The 21,345-nt window shown below is 45.9% G+C and overlaps 1 protein-coding gene and 2 long non-coding RNA genes across 7 annotated transcripts in view; 1 reads left to right on the top strand and 2 right to left on the bottom strand.

Moving 5' to 3' along the window:
* Positions 1-1,346: 1,346 nt before the first annotated feature.
* Positions 1,347-8,096, bottom strand: LOC123017398. The gene is made up of 2 exons (XR_006413596.1): positions 3,697-8,096; positions 1,347-3,340 (listed from the first exon to the last, which is right to left on the bottom strand). It is a non-coding gene; the product is annotated as an uncharacterized LOC123017398 (long non-coding RNA).
* Positions 8,097-9,209: 1,113 nt separating this feature from the next.
* Positions 9,210-10,679, bottom strand: LOC123017396. 2 transcript variants are annotated; one of them, XR_006413595.1, is made up of 2 exons: positions 10,442-10,679; positions 9,210-9,918 (listed from the first exon to the last, which is right to left on the bottom strand). It is a non-coding gene; the product is annotated as an uncharacterized LOC123017396 (long non-coding RNA). The 2 variants fall into 2 exon arrangements; XR_006413594.1 differs by having other exon boundaries at positions 9,210-9,871.
* Positions 10,680-11,400: 721 nt separating this feature from the next.
* Positions 11,401-21,345, top strand: part of WNK4 (WNK lysine deficient protein kinase 4) — a 51,748-nt gene continuing 41,803 nt past the window's right edge. For all 4 annotated transcript variants that reach the window (XM_044418674.1, XM_044418672.1, XM_044418673.1 and 1 more), the window contains exon 1: positions 11,401-11,530. The gene's annotated coding sequence lies outside the window, so the exon portion shown is untranslated. The remainder of the gene's footprint in view (positions 11,531-21,345) is intronic.

Genomic DNA, 21,345 nt, shown 5'->3' with positions numbered 1-21,345 from the left:
TTTCTCCATCAAGCCCTGTTTTGTTTCTTCCCTACTTACTCTCATCTTTGATACATTTGAGGAATTGGCTTGCACCCTCTTCCACCAAAGGGCTACAGAACAACAGAACAGGCCCCTTCTAGTTTCCCGCCCCCTGAGGTCACAGCTACAGCTGTTGTTGTTGATTCCACTGCAAGACGGGCATGACAGGCCGGCATAGAGAAGATAAAGGCCGTTATCAGACAGATGCACACTCTGTTTAGGGAGGGAAGCAAGGAAAAGACAGCTTAGAAAACATTTTCCGTTCCACTCTGGCAGTAGCTGAATCTTATACCTTTCATCCATTCATTTGGAGTGTGTTTGCACCTTCCCAGATTTCCTCTCACCCTGTTAAATGGAAACTCTTCCTGTGTGAAAGACTGCGTTCTTCTTTGTAAGCCAGAGGCTATCGGAGTAGGAATATGCCCCCCAGGAGAAGCGGTTTAGGGCTAATTTTAGTGAAGACTGCATTGACTTCTCTCTTACAAACCAAATACAAAATTATAGAACAGCCTTATGCTGGGGCAAGAGGACAAGGAAAGATTATGACATCTTTGAGATTCATTAATGAGTATGACATGAACTTTCAAAAACAGCATCTGAACTAGTTCATGACATTCCCTTCCTTAGTAAACCAGTCTAGGGTGCCATTGTGTGTAATTTTTGAAGTCAGAACCCGTTTTTTATTGCTCAGTTCTACCAGGATACAGCTTTATTATTGGATTTACTTAGCTATTTGATAAACTATGCAGAAGTGGAGGTTTTTCCCCAGCATCCTGCATTTCACTGGGGGACATTTCATATGTTATGCAATAATTCCTCCACAGAAATAATTTCCATATAAAAACTAACAAGCAACCTGTGAATATATTGTCATGTGAACACTTGCCTTTTTACTATGTGTAAATGCAAAAGAAAACATGGCACATGTGATTGTTATTCATGTCAATCTGCCTGCAATTTACATGTTAAACCCCACAAATGTCTCCTCTGTGTGGTGGGTGGAGAGGCTGTGAATTGTATGGCTTGGATCCAGATGAGGGCTGGATAAAGTTTGTTCAGTCTGAATTTTTAGACATGCTAGAAAAGGGGGTATCCACTAACAGTGCCTCCTTTCTGCCGGTGGGAGCATCCTGTTCTGCTCACTGGAACTCTAGATCCATCCCAATGTGTTTGAAGCTAGATTTGCATAAAGAGTAAACGTGTAAATGAACTGACACTGTCATTCAGGACTAACATTCCACCCCCTCACAAACATCCAACAAGCTGAAACACCAGCTCAAGATGCCCTGTAACTGACACAAATTAAAAGGCAGACTAATTCGAAGTTGATTTCTCTCATTTCAGCATGTATTCAAAGCTGAAGGAAAACTTTCGTTTGGACAATAATACTACGGCCTTTCCTACCTAATAACAAGACCTACAACAGTGCTTAGTTGAACATTGTATTATGGCATGTCAAGGTGGATCATTTCCAACAGCTAAGGTCCTTGAACTAGTTTATTTTTTGAAGTGCTGATATCCTCATAGGTGTAAAAACTCATGCACAAACCAGTTATGGTATTTTGTCATTAAAGTGCTGGGTCTCCATGGGTTCTGGTTTTCCCACCACCAGGTCAGTGTGGTGCTGGAGAAGCAAAGTCTTCAGACGTTGTGAGGCATGTGAGGATGCGGAGTCACCCAGGGACCGCAGCAAGAAGAGAAATCCCATTAAGCAACAGTAACAGGAATCAAGGGTGAAACTGGAATTTCTCCCAGCTTCACTGCAGCTGCCATTTTGTGTTGCTCTGGCTGTCTCTGCAGGGAGAAGTCCTGCTTTCTGAAGAACACAAGGAGAGCCGTGCTGGATCACAGCAAGGGTCCACCTAGGCCAGCAGTCTGTTCACACAGTGGCCAACCCGCTGTCCTTGGGAAATGCCTGCAAATCGCCTTCCGTGCAAATTCCCCAGCAACTGTGGGAAATAGGCAGACTGTCTCTGATGCTGCAAGTTAACTTATACCCATCAAGACTAACAGCCCTGACAACTTTCTCCTCCACAAATGTGTCCAATCTCCCTTTAATGCTGTCCAAATTGGGGGACATCCTGTGGAAGTAAATTCCATAGTTTCACTATGTGCTGCGTAAAGAAGTACTTCACCTGTGCTGAACTTCTGACCAATCAGCTTCATGGGATGACCCACATTCTAGCATTACAGGAGGAGAAAAGTATCTCCCTATCCACACCTTTCTTCACACCATGCGTGATTCTGTACACCTCTATGTCTCCCCTTGTTCACATTTTTTCTAAGCTCAACAATCTTAGCTGTGCAACCTTTCCTAGCAGGGGAGTTGTTCCAACTCCTTCATCATTATGGTTACCCTTTCCTGTCTTTTTCCAACACTGTAATATACTTTTTGAGGTGCAGATCACACCATGGGCTTGCATAAGTACAGTAGGATATTGGAAGATTTCTTCTTAATTCATGCCTGCTATGAGGGTGGAGGGAGCGTTCTCCAAAGTCAGAGATCCAGCTTCAACCTTGGGATGAGTTCAAGGCATTTAGAAGCCGTAAGGCTGCACCCTAAATGACATAGGGAATAGAAGCCTTGCCCCCAAACATTCAGAACCCCAAGTGCAACAAGTGCCCCAGGAACCAGTATGATCTCCATTCAACCCATTATCCATTTATCTTACACAAAGTCTATTTTAGCTATATTGCATATATTTTATCTCTTTCTTGCTCTCTTAATGTGATCTCTGGAAGAAATAAATGAATATGAACTATTTTTAATTCAAGTTAAAAGTTTCTGAAACTTTGCATAGGACATTTGAGCATCCCTGATTTTCCTTTCCTTTCTTTGTAGCTCCACCTTGAAATATGACAACCCTCCTAGCAAAATAGACAGTCTAGGGTCCAAAGTTCCTTTTGCTGTGTTTCTGCTCTTGCAATACATTTTCCTGCCCTAGTTTCAGATCTACTGCCAAAGATATCCAGATCACTAGCACTGCTGAAAACATGAGTGGAAACAATGGCTGCATTCTCTGAACAGAGCATTTTCTTCCACTGTTGGTTCTACTCTTTACCAGGCATTGTAGGCTGGGAGGGAACCTGAAAGAAAGCAATGCTGACATTTAGGGGATAACACCTTGCAGGCCCAGTAAAAGTGGCACTAAGAATGCCCTTCAACACAGAATGAGTAATTTGGGATCACTGTTAATGTGAGACACAGGTTTTTAAATCAAACACACTTCTCATCAGAGTAGAAGAGTTTTCATTCAACAATTCAGGTTTCAGTTGTGGCAGGAATCAAACTATTGTGAACAGGCACAATGATGTGGATCTAAAATTATTGGGGAAAGAGGAAATAGGTCAGTAATATAAATGGATTACTAAAATATCCTAGATATAAAACAATGATTTTGACAGAGGACAACTTAATATTTTTGTTTATATGTTGTCCCATCTGGGGAACTCTGGCTGAAATGTGAGGCATAAATCCAAAGCCAGTATAAAATAAAGTATTGCTTTGAAATGTTCATCACCAAAATTGATGAACTTGCGATTCAGGCAAACTGTGAACATTTGAAATTTCAGCCTGAAATTTTGCAAAAGTGCCACCGCCGGAACTCTGTATGGCATTCTGTGGAGTGGCGAGAGCAGCGGTGGCAGCTTGACCTGACCTTGCAAGCCTCTTACCGCACGGTGTGCTGCATTGCTCTTCAGGGCTCACTTCTGTGCGCTTTGCCTTTCCAGGGCAGCACTTTGTGCATGCATCCAGGCTGGCGAAATATGTTTTTCCCAAAGTCTGGACACACTGTTTGTGAATGATCACAGAAAACGTAATATCTAAGAAAACAAGAAGTGCAAAGAGGAGGTAGGAAGGAACAAGTATGGAACTCCAGCAAAATATTTTACTCTCACGAACTGTGGCAATCTAAAACAAGTAATGGCAGATACCACTTTCCTTGGACCATCTAGTGCTTAAAAGGCAGGATGTTGGTGTAGCAGTGTTCTTCTCCATAAGGCACAAGAGCCACTGTTGACTCCTGAACATCCCAGGTGAAGCTCTTGGACTCTTTTAATCTGCAGCAGCTGCTGCCTCTTGGTGGTGGCTCTCTGGCTCTAGGTGTGTTTGCTTTTTCAGTGGGCTGTGATCTGGGCTATTGGAAGAGGCTTTGAGGTGAGAAATCAGGAGATCAGCTGTAAGCCAGCAGTGGGCCGGGGGTGGGGTGGGAGGCAAAGAATAACACAACTGGCTAACTGGGATAGCACATTGTGCAGATGCTGGAGGTGGCAGGGAAACTGTGCAACAGCAACATGAGCCTGCTTTGAGTGAGCATCCCATGATTAAAGCAAAGCACTCTTTCAGTGTTGAGAAGATCCATTCCAGTCCAACAACCACGTGAGCCAGCTGGAATTTGCCTACCAGGTGACTTGGAGACTGACTAATGAGGCTTTGTTTGGACTATATGGAGGGGCTGAGGATGGGGAAAGGAGGCCCAACGTGCTCCAGCTGAATCGGTGCAGTGGTGCAGCGTCACTGCGTGGAGGAGGAAGGGCTGCCACAGTCCAGGAAAGCCTCCCAGCTGCCTTGGTGGTTGTGCCTGAAGATCACTGGTGCACAGCCTTAGCAAAGTCACAGTTTACACAAGCTTCTGAGTCACACATGACTGTTCTTCAAAAGCTTGCACCAACATTTTAAAAGCTACTCCATTCGGTAATGGCTCTTTCCAGCTCATTTGTAAAAGCATGCAGTTACAATGTTAACAGCACTTAAAATTATAGCAGAAGCCCATTCACACAGAGCTGAGAACAAGCAAACATAGACAGGGCTCTGAAATGGCACTGGACACTTCCCAGCTACCATTCCAGATTTCAGTGAGATTCATTCAGAATATAATATCAGCAAGTGCTCTAAAGCAGAAACTGTTATTCGGTACCACAACTCCGTCCTCAAGCATGAGAATATCAATGGGAATACAGATACAGGTGGGAACGTGCACTTCCTTATTCTCTAAATAACAGTAAGCCTCATGCATATGGGTTTCCAGCAGGATTAGGGGACAGGGTTTCCAGACTTCCATGTTACTCTGAGTACTCACATCCCTGGGTGTGCAGGGGGCACGCTTCCAACTAAACTCTCAGTTTGCCTTGCATCAGTGCCCATCGGCAAATGTGAAGTGAACTGTGCCTCATTCCCTGGCAATGTCACTTTGGTGAGTTAGTACAGAACAAACTGAGACGGCTTCCTTCATTCTTCCTATCTCTAATTGTGAAATAGAAACAATCTGACCTTAGGGTAAAGGAAATTAATCTCAGCCACAGTTGCTCTGTATTTTATGTAAATAGCTCCATCAGGCACTTAAACAAACTGAGAAATGCTTAGCAGGAAGACAGAAACCTCTTGTTAACTGTGCCCATGCCAGAAGGCCCACTGTTCTAGTTCACACAATGTTGGAATTAACTCCAGTCCTAAAAGGGATGCCTCTCTTTTTTTATTTGGAGTCAGCAATGATTGTAGGTGACAAGAAGGGCTGGCAAACACCCCACACCACCTTTGATGCTCTTGAAGCTGTATGAGTGGATTGGGTTCTCAGGTGCATCTTAGTTATATGTGTCTTTTCTTCCCATGGTAAATTAGATTACAGAGCCTGACAAGGCTTGGCTTGTTTTCCTACTGATCATTAAGCATATGACGTGTGAATACTTATATCTCAGTTAAGGATTAACTGTAAACCAGGATGTGAAACCATGGATTGGGTACATCATGCTAAAGTGTTATATCTGCATTGATAATGGCAGATATAACACTCCAGAACAAGAAATCCAAACTGGGCTCGTGCCCTGAAGTGCAGCAGAGAAGACGAGGCACTGGTCAGGCACACTCCTCCCCTGTTTAAGCAGGAGGATCAACTGAGCAGCACTGCTCTTCTCCCAGTACCAACCAGTTGATCACCTGCTCCTGCCCCAGAGAAGAGCCTTAGGGCAGGAGGTGGAAGCAGCAAGCGTGCCTTTGACAATTGGTCCTGAAGGCAACTGTCAGGGGCTCTCCCTGGTTAGCCACTTGGCTGTTGTTTCTGTCTGTGGTTTCTTAAAACCAAATGTACTGTGTTGAAATAATATGAAATACCATGATGGGGTTTCAACCGCATGACAAACCAACAGAGACACAAGACAGAACCATGACAGACCCCTCCCCTCCCCCAATGTTTGTCATATTGTGCAGATCAACTCAAGGTATATATGCGTTTCTCTTCTTTCCCAGACTGTCTTCTTGTGAAAGTGGTGAAAAGATCTTGCTACGTGCCCCTCTGGGACAAAAGTTTGTTTAGGAAATAAAGCCAAGTTTTCCCAAGATTTGGGATCTTAACCAGGATTAAAAGAACAAACCATGGCTAGTGTTTGTATTTGGCCTGTGACTATCTGGCTCTTCTCAAATGTTTTGCAAAAGGATTTGCCCCTCAAATCTCATGCAAAAAATTTTCCAGTCAAAAAGTGTAGTTGGCGGCAACATCCCGATTTAGAAGGGATGCTCAGTTCATTTTGGCCCACTGTCTCCATCATTTTGAGGAGAAGGCATTCTCTCTCACTCCTTACCATGTCTTTCAGACCTGAGTCCTAACACTGAAAACAAGTTCCCACGCTGAGCCATAACATCAGCAGCAAAGAGAACCTGACTATGACAAGTGAGTAAATGACTGTCTCCTGTTAAAGGCAAAAGCATGGCAGAAATTTGTTTAGGGAATCTAAAACCAAATTAATCTGATGGCAGGTAGAGAATGAGGAAGGCTATCCAAAGACAGGAAACATCCTCCAGGAAAACCAAGTGGACAGTGTCCAACAAAAGCCAATACCATAATAAACTTGTTAGTCTTTAACGTGCCACAAAACAGTTAGTTGTTCGGGGGGATTTGCAAAGTATAGGACAGTTAACAAAGTGTCTTTTTTAAGGTAAATTTATCAAAGTAAGTTATGCTGAGAAAGACTCAGGAAGTCTTCTGCAAAAGTATGTCCTATCTCATTAACCTTTCAAAATCTTCGAGAGTATCTTTAGGAATGTGGACAGAACGAAACAGTAGACATTGTTTACTTAAAATTCGAAAAGGCTTTTGGCAAAGTCCCTCACCAAAGACTCCAGAGAAAACTTAGCAGACTTGAAACAAGAGGGAAGGTTTTCTTATGGATCAGTAACTGATTAAAGAACAGAAAGCTGCGATGAGGGATAAATGGTAAATTCTCCCAACGGAGGGATGGAGACTGGGGTCCTCAAGGATCTGTATTAGGTCCAATGCCATTCAACTTATTAATCAATGATCTAGCGTAAGCGTGGAAGTGGCAAAGTTTGCTGATGACACCAAAATAGGTATGGTGGTTATAACAAAAAGGGATTGTGAGGGATCACACTAGCAAAAGCAGTTAAATGTAAACAATTGTGAAATAATGCATGTTGGGAAAAATTCCCAACTTCATCCTCGTATAAGCTGATGACGGACAGTTCAGTGAAAATGTCAACCTGGTGGGCAGCTGCTGTGAAAAAGAATATTCCATGTTAGTTTGAATTTTAAAAGGAATTGAAAATAAAAATGCCAATATCATATGTCCCATAAACAAATCTGTGATGTGACTGTGCTTAGAATATTTTGTACAGTTCTGGTCACTGCACCTAAAAAGGCTATTTTAGAGTTAGAAAAACTGTATAAAGGGCACCTAAGATAATTCAGTTGCTGGAGTAACTCTTCTTGAGGAAAAGAAAGGTGCAATTTTTTAGCTTGGAAAAGATACAAATAAGGGGAGACAGGACAGAGGTGTACAGAACTATGCATGGTGTGCAAAAAATGTATAGGAACATGTTTTTCTCCCTTTCTCATAAACTTGGAACACAGGATCATCTCCTGACGCAGTGCATAGTGAAACTATGGAACTCCCTTCTATAGGATGTAGCGATGGCCAGCAATTCATGGAGGAAAAGTCTAGCAATGACTGCTACTCCAAATGGCTACATGCTACCATTAGCATCAGATGGTATGTACCTATGTGCACAAGTTCGTTTATTATAGTTATATCCCACCTTTACCCTTTCAAGGAACTCAAGGTAGCTTACATAATTCCCTTGTTTCTCTCAATCTTATCTTCATGACAGCCCTGTGAAGAAGGCTGGGCTGAGATGGTGGCTAAGAGACCCAAAGTCACCCAGTGGCTATTTGGGACAAGAACCCAGATCTCCTGAGTCCTGGTCCTGTGCTCTTAACCACTACACCACGCTGGCTTTCTAATTGCAAGGGAACTTGGGTAGAAGGGTGCTGTTGCACTCATGGCCTGCTTGAGGATCCCATAGGCAGCTGCTTGGCTGTTGTGCCTAGACAGGCCCATGGCCTAACCCAGCTTGGCTTTGCTCAGGTTCTTATGTCCTCACTTTCCACATTTTCCATAGACTGCATATTCAGCCCCTACACCCCACACTTATCCAGTTGTTGTTGTTGTTGTTGTTGTTGTTGCTAGTCGTGAAGTCATGTTCGACCCATCGCGACCCCATGGACAACACTCGTCCAGGCCTTCCTGTCCTCCACCATCCCCCGGAGCCCACCTAAGCTCACGCCAACTGCTTCAGTGACTCCATCTAGCCACCTCATCCTCTGCCGTCCCCTTCTTCTTTTGCCATCTATTGTTCCCAGCATTAGGCTCTTCTCCAGTGAGTCCTTCCTTCTCATTAGGTGGCCAAAGTATTTTGAGTTTCATCTTCAGGATCTGGCCTTCTAAACAGCAGTCAGGGTTGATCTCCTCTAGGACTCACTAGTTTGACTGTCTTGCGGTCCAAGGGACTTGCAGGAGTCTCCTCCAGCACCACAATTCAAAGGCCTCAATTTTTCAGTGTTTAGCCTTCCTTACAGTCCACCTTTCATAGCCATACATTGCAACTGGGAAAACCATAGCCTTGACTATATGCACTTTTGTTGGCAGGGTGATGTCTCTGCTTTTTAGTATGCAGTCTAGATTTCCCATAGCTTTCCTCCCCGGGAGCAAGCGTCTTTTAATTTCTTGGCTGCAGTCCCCATTCATTAATGTGACCCTCACACATTTATTTATTGAACAATTGGGAGTGACAGTGATGGGAAGAATTTTGTATTAATGGAATAAGGATCTTACCTGAAGAGATGGGGTCTTCTGCAATGTCATATTGCATGAACAATGTAAATGTTTTATGATTAACCTGCAGAGAATTACTAACACCTTTATTTCAGAAACCTGGACAGATTAACAGCCATCTGCATTTTTTATAAAATACACATCATCTCAGTTATATCAACCTAGTTATAGCAGTGCAAGTTGGAGAGGAAGACATGAGGATTAAAAGGCACACGAGCATAAAACCTGCCCTTTGCACTACAGAGCAAGCAACTGCAAATAAGCAAGCAAATCAAACCACATGCCACAGGGGATAGCTTTTTTAAAAACCCATCTATATGGGACATAATTGTCCTTTATGACCCAAATTCCTGACCCCATAAATGATGACCCAGCAAAGTTTTAAGAAATCTAGCTCATACTGGCAGAGTTAAGATATTTTCTTGGGCAAAATTTTCATCAGTAGAAATCCAATGAAAATAACTTCGTGGGAGACTTACCAGTGATGTCCTATGGCAAGGTAGTTGCAGTGGCCTGCAAGTCCTGACCTCAAGTCCAATACCTACCTTTAATCTGCTACATTTCTGTCTTGCCCTCCGTTCAAGAACCTGGGTGATGCTGGGCATATTTCCTTAGACTTGTCCCACAGAGTTCAATGGGGTTTGCTCCAAGAATGCATGTTGGGTTGCTGCCACTCACCACCACTCAGCCTCCGTTTCCATGTGCAGAAGAGCCCTGGTGTGCAAGACTAAAAGTGCAAAGGTGCGAGTATGGTGTATTGTCAGTGGACGGTTCCTAAAAAGAGGTTCTTAAGTGAACATCGATCTGCAAGCAAGTAACTCTAGGCACTCTACCCATGCTTAGATTTATTTTCATTTCACATATTTAATATAAGGCATTGGCACTGAAAACAGACTTTGTCACTCAGGCCTGACCTTGCCTGTTGAATTTGGACTTGGAAGACTTGGTCTCTCATGAAGTTTGTTCACTGTCCTTATTGTCTGTCACTGTACCCCCACCCATCCTCCACCAGACGCTGCCCAACTTTAGCGCCTACTCTCAAAGTAGGATGGAGAACACAATAGCCACCGAGACACTGAACTGGACTGGGTGTAACTCCCAAGTAAATTAAAAAGAAAAACAAAAACAAGCACCACCTTCCTGAAGCCCCAGTAGAGTGCCAGGCGCTGCACAGAATACAAATGCCTACCATCCACAGGGCTTTGCAGTCTTCAGCTTGCCACAGAACTAGAACGGGATTGCTACAATGACGATCACAATACACACAATATTGTTCTGCTGGCGACAGGACACTTACTTGGGAATCGAAGGCCCTTTTTCAAAGACCGCGTCCTGCTTTTCTAAATTAAAGCAAGACCTTTCCCCGCCTAAAGGTACAAAAAGTCCCAGCAACGCATCCCAACAGTTTCACTGGGTTCACACGCCCCTCTCACGCCCTGGCTCGCAACAACCCACCACTCGGCTGCCGACCGCAAGAAGAGGGAGGCGAGGCAGGAAAGGAGGCCGTGGGACGCGTGCACGCCCCGGGTGCGGCGGAGGGGCGGGTCAGCCCGCTCAGGTGCGCGGGGGCTCCCTCGGGGGCGTCGTCCGGCAGGAGCTCGAGCTGGAGAGCGCACGCCGGCTGGGGAGGGGAGGGGAGGGGCGGGGAGGGGCGGGCGCCGCCTGGGATCCCGCGGGAGGCGGTGCCTCCGCCGCCTCGCCTGTAAGAGCGCACGCCGCCGCTGCTGCTCGGCGGCGGGCGCCGGGAGTCGCGCTCGCGCCCTGTCCCGGGTGGCTGGTCGCGCCGGGCCGCCCGATGCTGACGCTGCGGGCGCCCGATCCGGGCCCCGGCTCCGGGGCGCTCATGGCCCAGCGCGAGGGGGCGGACCCGGCTGGCCGCGGCGTGGAGGTGGAGGCGGCGGCGGCGGCTGCCCAGGCTGGGTGCCCCCGGACGCGCCGACCCTCCGGCCGCCGCGGATCAGCCTACAAGATCAGTCGCCGGAGCTCTGCCGAGCTGGGACTGAGGGGCTTCGGCGGCGACGGAGGCTCCCCGGTGGCGGCGCCCGCGGCCGGCCCCCCAGAGCTGGAAGCGGCGCGGCCGGCCGTGGCGCTGGGGAGCCCCCCGCGGCTCCGCGCGGCTCCGCCGGCCGCGGGCTCCGCCGGCCGGGAAAGCCTCCCCGAGGCCGCCGCGGCGCAGCCGTGGCCGCTCTCGCCCGCGGAGACCCGCCACGAGCGCGACCACTGGGAGCAAGAGGAGAACGAAGAGGCGGAGACGCGCGCCGTGGCCACGTCTCCCGACGGGCGCTTCCTCAAGTTTGACATCGAGATCGGCCGCGGCTCCTTCAAGACGGTGTACAAAGGGCTGGACACCGAGACCACCGTGGAGGTGGCCTGGTGCGAGCTGCAGGTGGGTAGTTCAGCCGCGATCCTGGGAGGCGGGGGCGGGACCGAGGTCGAGGGGGCGCACAAGAGCTTTCGGTGCGCCAAGCCTGGCATCGCGGTGTTGTTGATAAGCAAAGAACAAATTGCATGGGTGGAGAGAGTGCCTCTGAGCACACGCAGAATGAACTGCCGGCAGGGATCATAGGGGAGGAAGAAGTGTTTTGCAGGCACAGGGAGTCCCGGGACGCCAGACCCTCTCTCGGGGGGAGTGACACCCTGGAAGACGATCCTCTGAGACGGGGGAGGGGGGGCAAAGGGGGAAACGCGAGGTATTCTTGGGCTACGGAAGAGCTGGAAGAGGGGGGCAAATAAGAGGTGCAAAAGAACCCGGCTGGGCAACGCGACAGGAGGTTTGGGGAAGTGGTTGAGTGGAAGTTCGGGCAGCGCTGGTGTCTCACTGTGATGCCTTTTGCTGGTGGGAAACGCACACACAGGTTGTATGTACAGGACCACCTTTCAAAAACAGGAAAGTCACTTCAGTGTCAGCTTACGCTTTGATTACAATTAGATTGGTTAACATCCTCCTTGTTTTCTTTTGCTTATATCTGTTAATGAACTGCCACACATTTGTGCTGAGCCTTGTTCCCTGAGTCTGGTTGTTCTGCCCCTTTCTTTTATGTGCTTATTAGGTAATTTACATAAACAGGCAAAAGGTGGCTTTTTCTGAACATAACATTGGATTTAGTTTTAAAAGTTGTGCTTGCAAGTTTCCAAAAATTCATTCCTGCTTCATTCTTCCCAGCAAATATAAGAAAAAAGATTGGCTCAAAATCCAAAGTTTTCAACAAGGCAGTGGCAAGTTGGTCTCTAGAGGGGTGTTCTGAGAATGGGAGGGGGTTGCAAGAGACCCCCGTAGAAGCAACCAAGAAAGACATCAGGTGAAGCATCTACGGGGGGTGCTGCTCATGGCTGGGGGAAGATTCAGGTCTGGCACAGGAGCGGAGTGGCAGCACTGAGTGTGTCTGCTTGGCTGGATGGGGGAAGGAGGCCTCCCCAAGGAGGCCACAGGCCTTCCTGACAGGAGCTCATTGGGTGGGCTTTACTTACGGCCCTCTGAGAGAGATAGGAGCTGCTCTCGCCCTGCTGTTTTTTATTTCTGTCTGGGGACTATTGCTGGGTGACAGTCCCTTGGGGTGTAGCGGTCTCTCCCTGTGCCTTTTCTCTCTGGGGCCATTCTGGAAGTATTGTATAATTGTATACATGGGCATAAGGTGGTGCTTTAGCATTTCAAAGATAATCCAATGTGGAGATGATACAAAACTGGATGGAATAGCAAACACGCTAGAAGACAGAATGAAGATCCAGGGTGATCTTGATAAACTTGAACACTGGACTGAAAGCAACAGAATGGGATTCAATAAGAACAAGCACCAAGTTCTCTACCTAGGAAAAAGAAACCAAATGCATCAATACAAGATGGGGAATGCATGGGTGAAAAAGAAAAAGATCTTGGAGTAATGGTGGACAACAGGCTAAACATGAGCCAACCATGAGATGTAGCCACTGAAAGGGCAAATGCTATTTTGGGATGCATTAACAGAAATATTTCTTCCACATCACAAGTAGTAGTAGTTCCCCTATACTCCTCACTAGTCAGAACTCATCTGGAATACTGTGTCCAGTTCTGGGCACCAAGATTTAAGAAAGATGCAGGAAAATTAGAAAGGGTCCAAAGGAGGGCAACAAAAATGATCCAGGGTTTGGAAACACTGCCCTGTGAGGAGAGACTGAGGGAACTGGGCATGCTCAGCCTTGAGAAGAGAAGACTGAGGGGGACAGGATATCCCTCTATAAGTACCTCAAAGGCTGTCACAAAGACGAAGGTCAAGATCTCTTCTTGCTAATGCCAGGATGTAGGACATGGAATAAAGTTGCAACAACCCACATTCAGGCTGGACATCAGGAAAAGTTTCCCCACTGTCAGAGCAATACAACCGTGGAACCAGCCGCCTAGAGAGGTGGTGGGCTCTCCCAGACTAGAGAGATTCAGAAAGAAACTGGACAGCCATCTGAGTGGGATGGTGTAACTTGGTGTCCTGAAACAGCAGAGGGTTGGACTTGATGGCCTTCATGGCCCCTTCCAACTCTATTATTCTATGATTTTATGATTCTATGAATTGGTATGAGTGGTTGTAAGCCCCTCTCTGATGGAAGAGTTTAAATGGGGGGGTGTTGAATCTGTTGTATGAATAAAGTGCAACAGGAAGGAGTCATATTTTGCTACTCCCTCCAGATGTGATAGTGACTGAGTTCACATTGGCACACAGTATTTGCGGCAAAATCGAGAGCCACACGCACTATTTGTGGCACAAATGAGAGTACTTGGTATGCTTTGAAACCAAATAGGTAGCTAGCTGCATTTCTGTGGTCTTTGTGGGATGCATTTGATTAAGGGCATTTCCTGGCACAGCTTCTCTTGCCCATGCATTGGTGCAGAAGGGCAGCCTGAAGAGATGGCAACCACCATGCCTTGCCCTGTGTCTGGCTAGTCCCTACAGGGCATGCTAATGGCATGGGGGGCAGGGGAGAAGGAAGGTGCCAGGCCGGCCACAGCATTTCTGCTGGCTTCTTTGCCACAGGCGTTCGGTTCAGCAGGCTCCATGTGACTTGCTTGGCACAGTGAGCTCGGTCACATGCTGGAAAGGTGTATGGCAGGCAGTTTCCCATCTTCCTCAAGGATTGGGCAGATGTCTGTGCACTAATAGTTAGAATAGTTGTGGGAAAAGCTCACAGATTCATGTATTTTTGAAAATGGCATAACTCTTCTGTTTTGTTTTTGAATTGTTAGGATTACGTTATAAAATCTTTCCTCTGAGAGCAAGAGTAAAATACCTGTTAGAGACCAACTCAGGTTAAAGAAATGCCAGGTTTTGCTTGCTCGGGTAATAGGCATTTTTATTTGTTTGTTTCTGCTCTGTACGGAGCTTGTGTCTAAGACTTTAAACCATTTTTTCACCTAAGTTTGAAAGATCATTTTGGTTAATTGAAAGCTGTGCTTTGAAAGCTTCTGTGCTGGGGCACCAACCTAAATCCTTTGAACTGAACTTTTTAAAAATGCATTTTATATATTCTGTTCTTGAAGTCACTAGAACAACTAACCCTAACATGTCATTTTCAATCCTGCAGGTTTTCACAGTGGCTTTAAAAAACAAAACAGTACTTTCAATCAATATTTCCCAACCATGTGCTCTTCTAGTAATGGTCATACTAACTGAGAATGATGGAAGTTGTATTCCAACATCTCTGCAGAACACAACGTTGGTGAAGCATGATTAAAATAATGTTTTGCTCTTGAAAACATGCCACTCTGTTCAAGCACTTTATATTTATTAAATATTCTAATCAGCTAGAGACCTGTGGCTGAAGATTAGATTGGCAAGCAGAAACCAGGGCAAACAGTTTGGCCTTTTTCTTCTCTCTCCCTCACTCTTTGCTGTCCCTTTGGCTCCATGGTTCACATTCTCCTAAACCCCAAATTTTTGCCTCCTCATTCTTGATAACAGAAGATAGCCTTCTGTCCTGAAAAGAGTTTTACCTCAGCTCCATCCCTCACCAAAATTCCCCCTTCTTTCTTCACCTACATTTCATGCTCCCTCTTTCCTTCAGACCTCTGTCTCCACTTTTCCTTCCCCAGGTTCTGGGTCCTCAGCTCCCTTAGCCAATTTGGCACCTTGCCCATTTTCCATTTACCTTCCGAGACATGTTCACACTCCACTGTTCACCATTCAATCATTCTGCCTGTCTAGGACCACCTCCCTGCCCTCAGCTTAAAAAAAAAAACAACCACACACACCTTTCCCGTATCCAGGTTGGGTGTCAGGTTTGTCCCAAAGAAACTGACCTTTGCTTTCATCCACAGAAACTGTAGTACTTGCCTACATGCTTTTACTGACACTGTTTCCTTCAGTAGGTGGAATGTTTCTGACTGTTGCTTTTCAAATAGTTCTACTAATAGCACTGCAGAGTGAATGGGCAGCAAGTTGGCAGGTGGCAAAGAATAGCAACTTTTTGGTTTATGTGTGTGTATTTGAAAATCTGAGGAGAGTATGGAAGAATACATGTGTTTGTTCCATTTTCAGCAAGTCTTTGCTCAGTCATGGGAAAGGTCAATCATGACAACTGTGTGACTGAGTCAAAATCAATGAAGCAACACATACGTTGGCATTTTGAAAATATATTAGTAATGTTAGAAGGTTTGTTCTCTGGTTCCTAAGGTGAGTAGGGATGATTGCGGTTCAATAGGCTCTGGCAGCTTCCCTGGACTTGGAAGGATCCATTTAGGCCATGAACTCCAGTCCCCTGCTAAGTGCAGAAGCCCCATTTGAAGCACTGCTGACAAAAGTCGATCTAGTCCCCACTAGAATACCTGCAGTGATGGCAAAACCATCACCTGTCTAGGAAGTTGATCCCATTGTGTAACTGCTATGACCATTAACTTTCTCCAATGTTCAGCTGAAATTTGCCTGACTGTAACTTATGCTCATTATTTCGAGTCCTACTGCTTCAGATGATGGATAACAGACTGCTGCTCTCTTCTCTGTGTTAACCTTTCAGTTACTTGAAAAGTACTGCATTCTCCCCTCAGTCTTCTCAACTCAAGGCTAAATGTACCACGCTTCTTCAACCTTTCTTTGCGGAACTTAGTTTCTAGCCCTGCAAATTTCTTTGTTGCCCCTTTCTGAACTTATTCCAGTTTATATGACTCTTTCTTGAATTGGATACAATATTTGAGGTGAGGTCTGACCAGTGCAGAGTAAATTGGAACTATTACTTCCCATGATTTGTAGGCTAAACTTCTATTGATGCAACCTAAAATTACATTCACCCTTTTTTGCAGCCATGTTGCCCTGCTGTCTTATATGCAGTTTGTGACTGACTACAACACCAAGCCCTTTTCATATATACTTTTTGCCAAATCAGGTATCCCCCATTTTATATCTGTGCATTTGATTTCTCCTTTCTCAATCAAGAACTGTGTTAAAGTTCTTAATTTCTGGGTGTTATTATTCATCCAGCTGTACTCATATCCCTTCAGCCTGTTTGTTATATATATGAGATGGGACACAGATCCTCTTTCAGTTTCTTGTCTGCATTTTTGCCATCTTTGCTATGCAGCTGGTTTCCTATTGCATTAGTTTTCCTTTTACTTTGGACATGCTCATGGTAGGCATGTCATGAGTGGAGCCATCTGGAGCCAGGAGTCAGACTAGATGGCCCGGAAAACCCCCTTCTGACTCACTCTGTTTCTGTGTCTCTATATTTTAAAAGTTTGGGATTCTAAAGTCCAGTTGTTCTTCCTGCCCCTCTTCCATCTTGGCTTATTTCTGCCAAACCAAAGAGTAAGGAATAGTTTGTCTTGCCCCAAAAACGCACAATTCCTTTTTCAAGCAGCCCAAAAGTGTGGCTGGCAATATTTAATCTTTACCTTCTACATATCCTTAAACCTTCATTTTCAACCAAGGGGTAGCAACTATGCAGGGAGGTTTGGGGTTAGAGGGCAATGAACCTTCCTCCACATCTTGAGTTGGGATTCATTGCTGTCCAAAGTTCACCTCACCCCCTGAGGTATATGGTCTGAACAGGGTCTAAGTCCTTGTTTGCAAATAGGGTATGTTCTCCTGGAGTTGCTGGAGTAGGCAGTTTCCTAACTGGGTAGAGGATAGGAACAGAAGGTGACAGTCTGGGAATAATAGTTGCCTGGCCTGCTTGGATCCTGAATCCTGCCTTACATCTTATCCTTGCTGCTTCAGGACTACGTCACTCATACTGGGGGCCTTGATGTGTGTGAGGGAGGAGAGCCCTAAAACTTAATCTCTCTGTGACAGAGACTAGAATCTTGAGAAAACTCCTTAAGAAGCTGCATCCATAGGGACTGCCTTAAATTTCCTGTATCTCTAGATCAGCCTTCTCCAACCTTGTGCCTACCAGACACCTTTGGACTGTAACACCGAGAATTCCCTCGCAGTCAATGATGCTGCTGAATGGGAATGCTAGGAGTTGCAATCCAGATGCCTCTGAAGTCCACCAGGCTGGGGAAGGCTGCTCTAGATATAGGCAAGAAATTAACCTTTGATTGGAGGGAGCTTCTGAAAATAGGAAAAAAAGGTTGTCTCCCTAGGAAAGTTTCAAGATAGGTAGTATGCAGTGAAAAAAGAAAAAGAAAGAAAACAAAAAAGAAGGAAAAAAGATAGGTGCGGGGGCTGAACCCTGTCTGAAGGCTATATGCTCTAACCTTGAAACCTGTTCTTTTCCTCTAAGATATGCATGTGCGGATAGTAGTTGAGGAAAAAGACACTTTTGACGTATTTAGATACAACAGTTGATGCTTTCTTCTTATGGCCAAGGGCCATTAGTTCGCAGTTTTGGATGATGAGCAGCCCAGCCTGTGGCCCCCATGAGGCTTGCTGGCATTGCTTGGCATGGCACCAAGCCCTCTGTGCCACTCACTTCTTTCTTTTCTCCATCTCTCTGCATTGTCTGAAAGGACTTCTGGAGAAACATTTAAATCTATCTTCCATTGCACAAGACAGCCAGTCTGTTGAGCCCAGCAGTGTCTCTTATATGTGGCAGTAGCTCCGCAGAAAGCTCTGGTGGAAGAGGCCTTTGCTACTTAAAGTGGAAAATTCCTTTAACTGGACTTACCAGTAATTGAATGTGAGCACTTTTACAGGCAAAGCAACATCTGTACCATGGAGTAGCAGGAAAATGAGGATGGAGGTTGGGCTCTAGAGAAGTTGGTATAAGTGCAAAGCAGTTCTCTGCACACATGGTAGTGGTAAGAGCTAGTTTGGGGCATGGAAGGGTCTACTTCCAGGAAGGTGATGCTGAAAAGTCCCTGTGGATCTGCTGGATCTTGCCTTCTTGAGACCCCGGTGAAGGATGGGATAAAAATGCTTTTATTAATAAACAAAGGGGAGAGAGATGGAGAGACAAGTTAAAAAGACAGTTAACTAGCAGGACCAAGTTAAATCTACTCTCACAGAGGGTCTGATTTGCCAATAAAACTATTGGTTGACCACTTCTATTTTATTTCATGAGTGAATGAAAACATGGCTGTATTAGACTGCCCTTCCATGCAGGGTTCTCAGGGTATCCAAGAATAGGGAATAGGTGAAAAGCAATCATAAAGAAAGACTGATGTCCCAGAATTACCATTCCTCTGGTTCTTCTTCCGTCTTTAGTGACATTGCCTATTTCCAGAAACTTTTGGGGAGGCCAGCTAAAAATAAAGAACATTTGTCAAGCTTTCCACAGTCATTTTAAGCAGTACTTTGCTGGGCATTGGCCTCTTGCACAAACACAAGATTTGTGGGGGGGTTTGTCACTTGTTCACTTTACAAAAAATAGCTCTGCCCTATTTTTCTCTGTGGTTGTTCATTATGTTGCCTTTTAAAACATCTGTGGTTAACAAACCACAAACCTGGGCTGTTGGTATGCAGTCTCTAAGTTTTGCCTTCGTCTATTTCTAGCATAAAGATGTGAAGTTTCAAGTAAATTTTATAGATGGTCTTCTTTTGAGTGTGGGGAGGACAGAGGGGACAAAGAGGTGGTAAGTACAGTCTGGGGAAGACAAATATTTACAGAAGATGACTTTTTTCCTGCAAGTATTGATGAAAAAAAGCCAGAGGAGGTCTCCGAAGAAAGGGAATGTCTCTATGTTTCTTTGACTTCTCTCTGTGGACACCAGAGCAGCCCAGAGAAGAAATGTGCTGCTGTAAATCTGGCTTGGATACAAATGAGACCAAGATAGGGGGTTGGTGAGATAAGGCAGGCCTGTTCATCGATTCATAGGAGAGCCAAGGGTTAGGTTTAGGCTCAGTCTGAGCAGCAGGAAACTGAATTCTGTAAGAGCCACATTACCTTCCTGCCTGTGGCTTTGTGTGGCCTGTGCCATAAATGCAGTGGGACTAATTGAGAAGCATTGGACAGCTTGAAGGGAGGCTGTGAATTCCCAAAGCTCAGTCCACTTTTTCTTCAAGATAGGAGCTATTTGTGATTGAAAGGCTGGAGTAATCCAAACCTTAGTCCTTTCAGTGCTTAGGCCGCTCTAAGATAGGAAGACTTCCTAGACTCAGGAACCTGGTTCTTATGGAAGATATCTGCATTCCTAACCCAGGAATGGCAGCCCATGGCCCTCCAGATTACAAAGATGAGGTATGATGGGACTTACAGTCAAACATTTATTGAGGGCCACATGTTGCCCACCCCTGCTCTAAACTAATGGATGCTGGCAAGTCTGTTTGGCTACGGTGTAAAGAATAGGTTTTTTTTTCTTTTTTAGTTTCTTTAAAAAACTCAGCACTGTGTATGCCTCTTGAATTAGAATTAGAATTAAAAGTTCCCAGGTTGGAGGATGTTTCCAGGCTGGCCTCAGTCCTGGCATTTCTTTTCTGAAGGAAATTATTTGTTCTTGAGTTGTAAAATATTCCTAATCCACAGCAATCTGTGGATATAGGATCAGGCTTTGCCATAGCAAGCTGTGACTTTGTGTCACACCAGAGATACAGAAGACCTTTTGGAAGAAGGAGACCTCTTTGGTTTGTGGCACGTGTCACTGGGCTCATGCGACAACTTTTCTACTGCATGTTTGCTCCTATACTACTACCCTGCCATCTACAGCACACAGGGCCCTTTCTGCTGGAAATATGGCTTCATTTATGAAGTTGTTTCTTCCCTTGCTTCTACAATGATGCTTTCACAGTGGCTGACAGCACACAGCTGCATGTGGAGCAAAACTTAATAAACATCCCAAAGTGTAAAAATATGATCACCCTCCGGCTCCACCACAGACGTCCTGGCCAATGAGGAGGTAGGGCGGTTCCCACAGGCACATGGAGACGCTGTAGCCCGACCAGGAGGTGGGCACTGTGCCACCGCAGGCTGCCTCCCTGGCAAAACGGCCGCTTTCTAACATGTTCAGTCTGTTTTCCTTCCCGTTTCTTTTCCAGCTGAGCTCATTTGGGATGTGGAAGGGGGATGTGTTGGTTTCTGCAATTTTTATTCTCTCTCTCTCTCTCTCTCTCTCTCACACACACACACACACACACACACACGCAGAGAGGAGTTTCTTTTCACAGCCAGCTCCTCTTCCAGCAGTGACTGGATGGAGCAGTGAATATGACGGCAGCCGTGGTTTTGGCACCTGTCCAATTGGGGTCCAGTTCTGGTTTGGCAAGAGAGAGAATTGGATCCTTGCCATTGCCCTTCACTAAAAGCTGCAGCTTGCCTGGCTGGCTCAACCCACCCACCGCACACCCATTTCGGAGGGAGACCAGCAATACCACCCTAAGCAAGAATTAAAGAGCCCGTGCCCCACAGAAAGACTGGGCTCTGCTGGCTGTCTGGACAAAAACTACTGACATTCTGCGCCAGGCAGGTCTTCTGAGCGGCTCTCCTTTTGTAACTGCATCATGAACACAGAAGCCCCAGCTTAGGAGCCTGTGCCAGACCCCCACTGAACAACTTCTTCCCCTCAGCTGCAAAATGAAGCCTTTCCCTGAGTCCGGGTGAGCACGGCTTGGCCTTGATCTCTGCTGTGGAGCAGCACACCTTTGGGGGAGCTGCATGCTGGCATTCTAATATTCATAGCAGCAATGGAGAGATCTAGGAAGGACTTTCTGTGGTTCTGTGTTGCTCTTTGCCTGAGAAAGGCTGCATTCAATCTTCAGCCACTGATGTTCATAGCACTGACCTTTGAACAACGTCAAGTCCCACTCCAGTTACCTTAGTCCACAACCAGGAACCTGGGTTAATTGCAGGTGCCAGGGGCAATACATGTGG

This window comes from Varanus komodoensis, unplaced genomic scaffold (genome assembly GCF_004798865.1).
Source record: "Varanus komodoensis strain SLA01 unplaced genomic scaffold, ASM479886v1 scaffold92, whole genome shotgun sequence".
NCBI classification, from domain to species: Eukaryota; Metazoa; Chordata; class Lepidosauria; order Squamata; family Varanidae; genus Varanus; species Varanus komodoensis.
The sequence above is the reverse complement of the archived record's forward strand: the minus strand, read 5'-3'. Positions and strand labels throughout refer to the sequence as shown.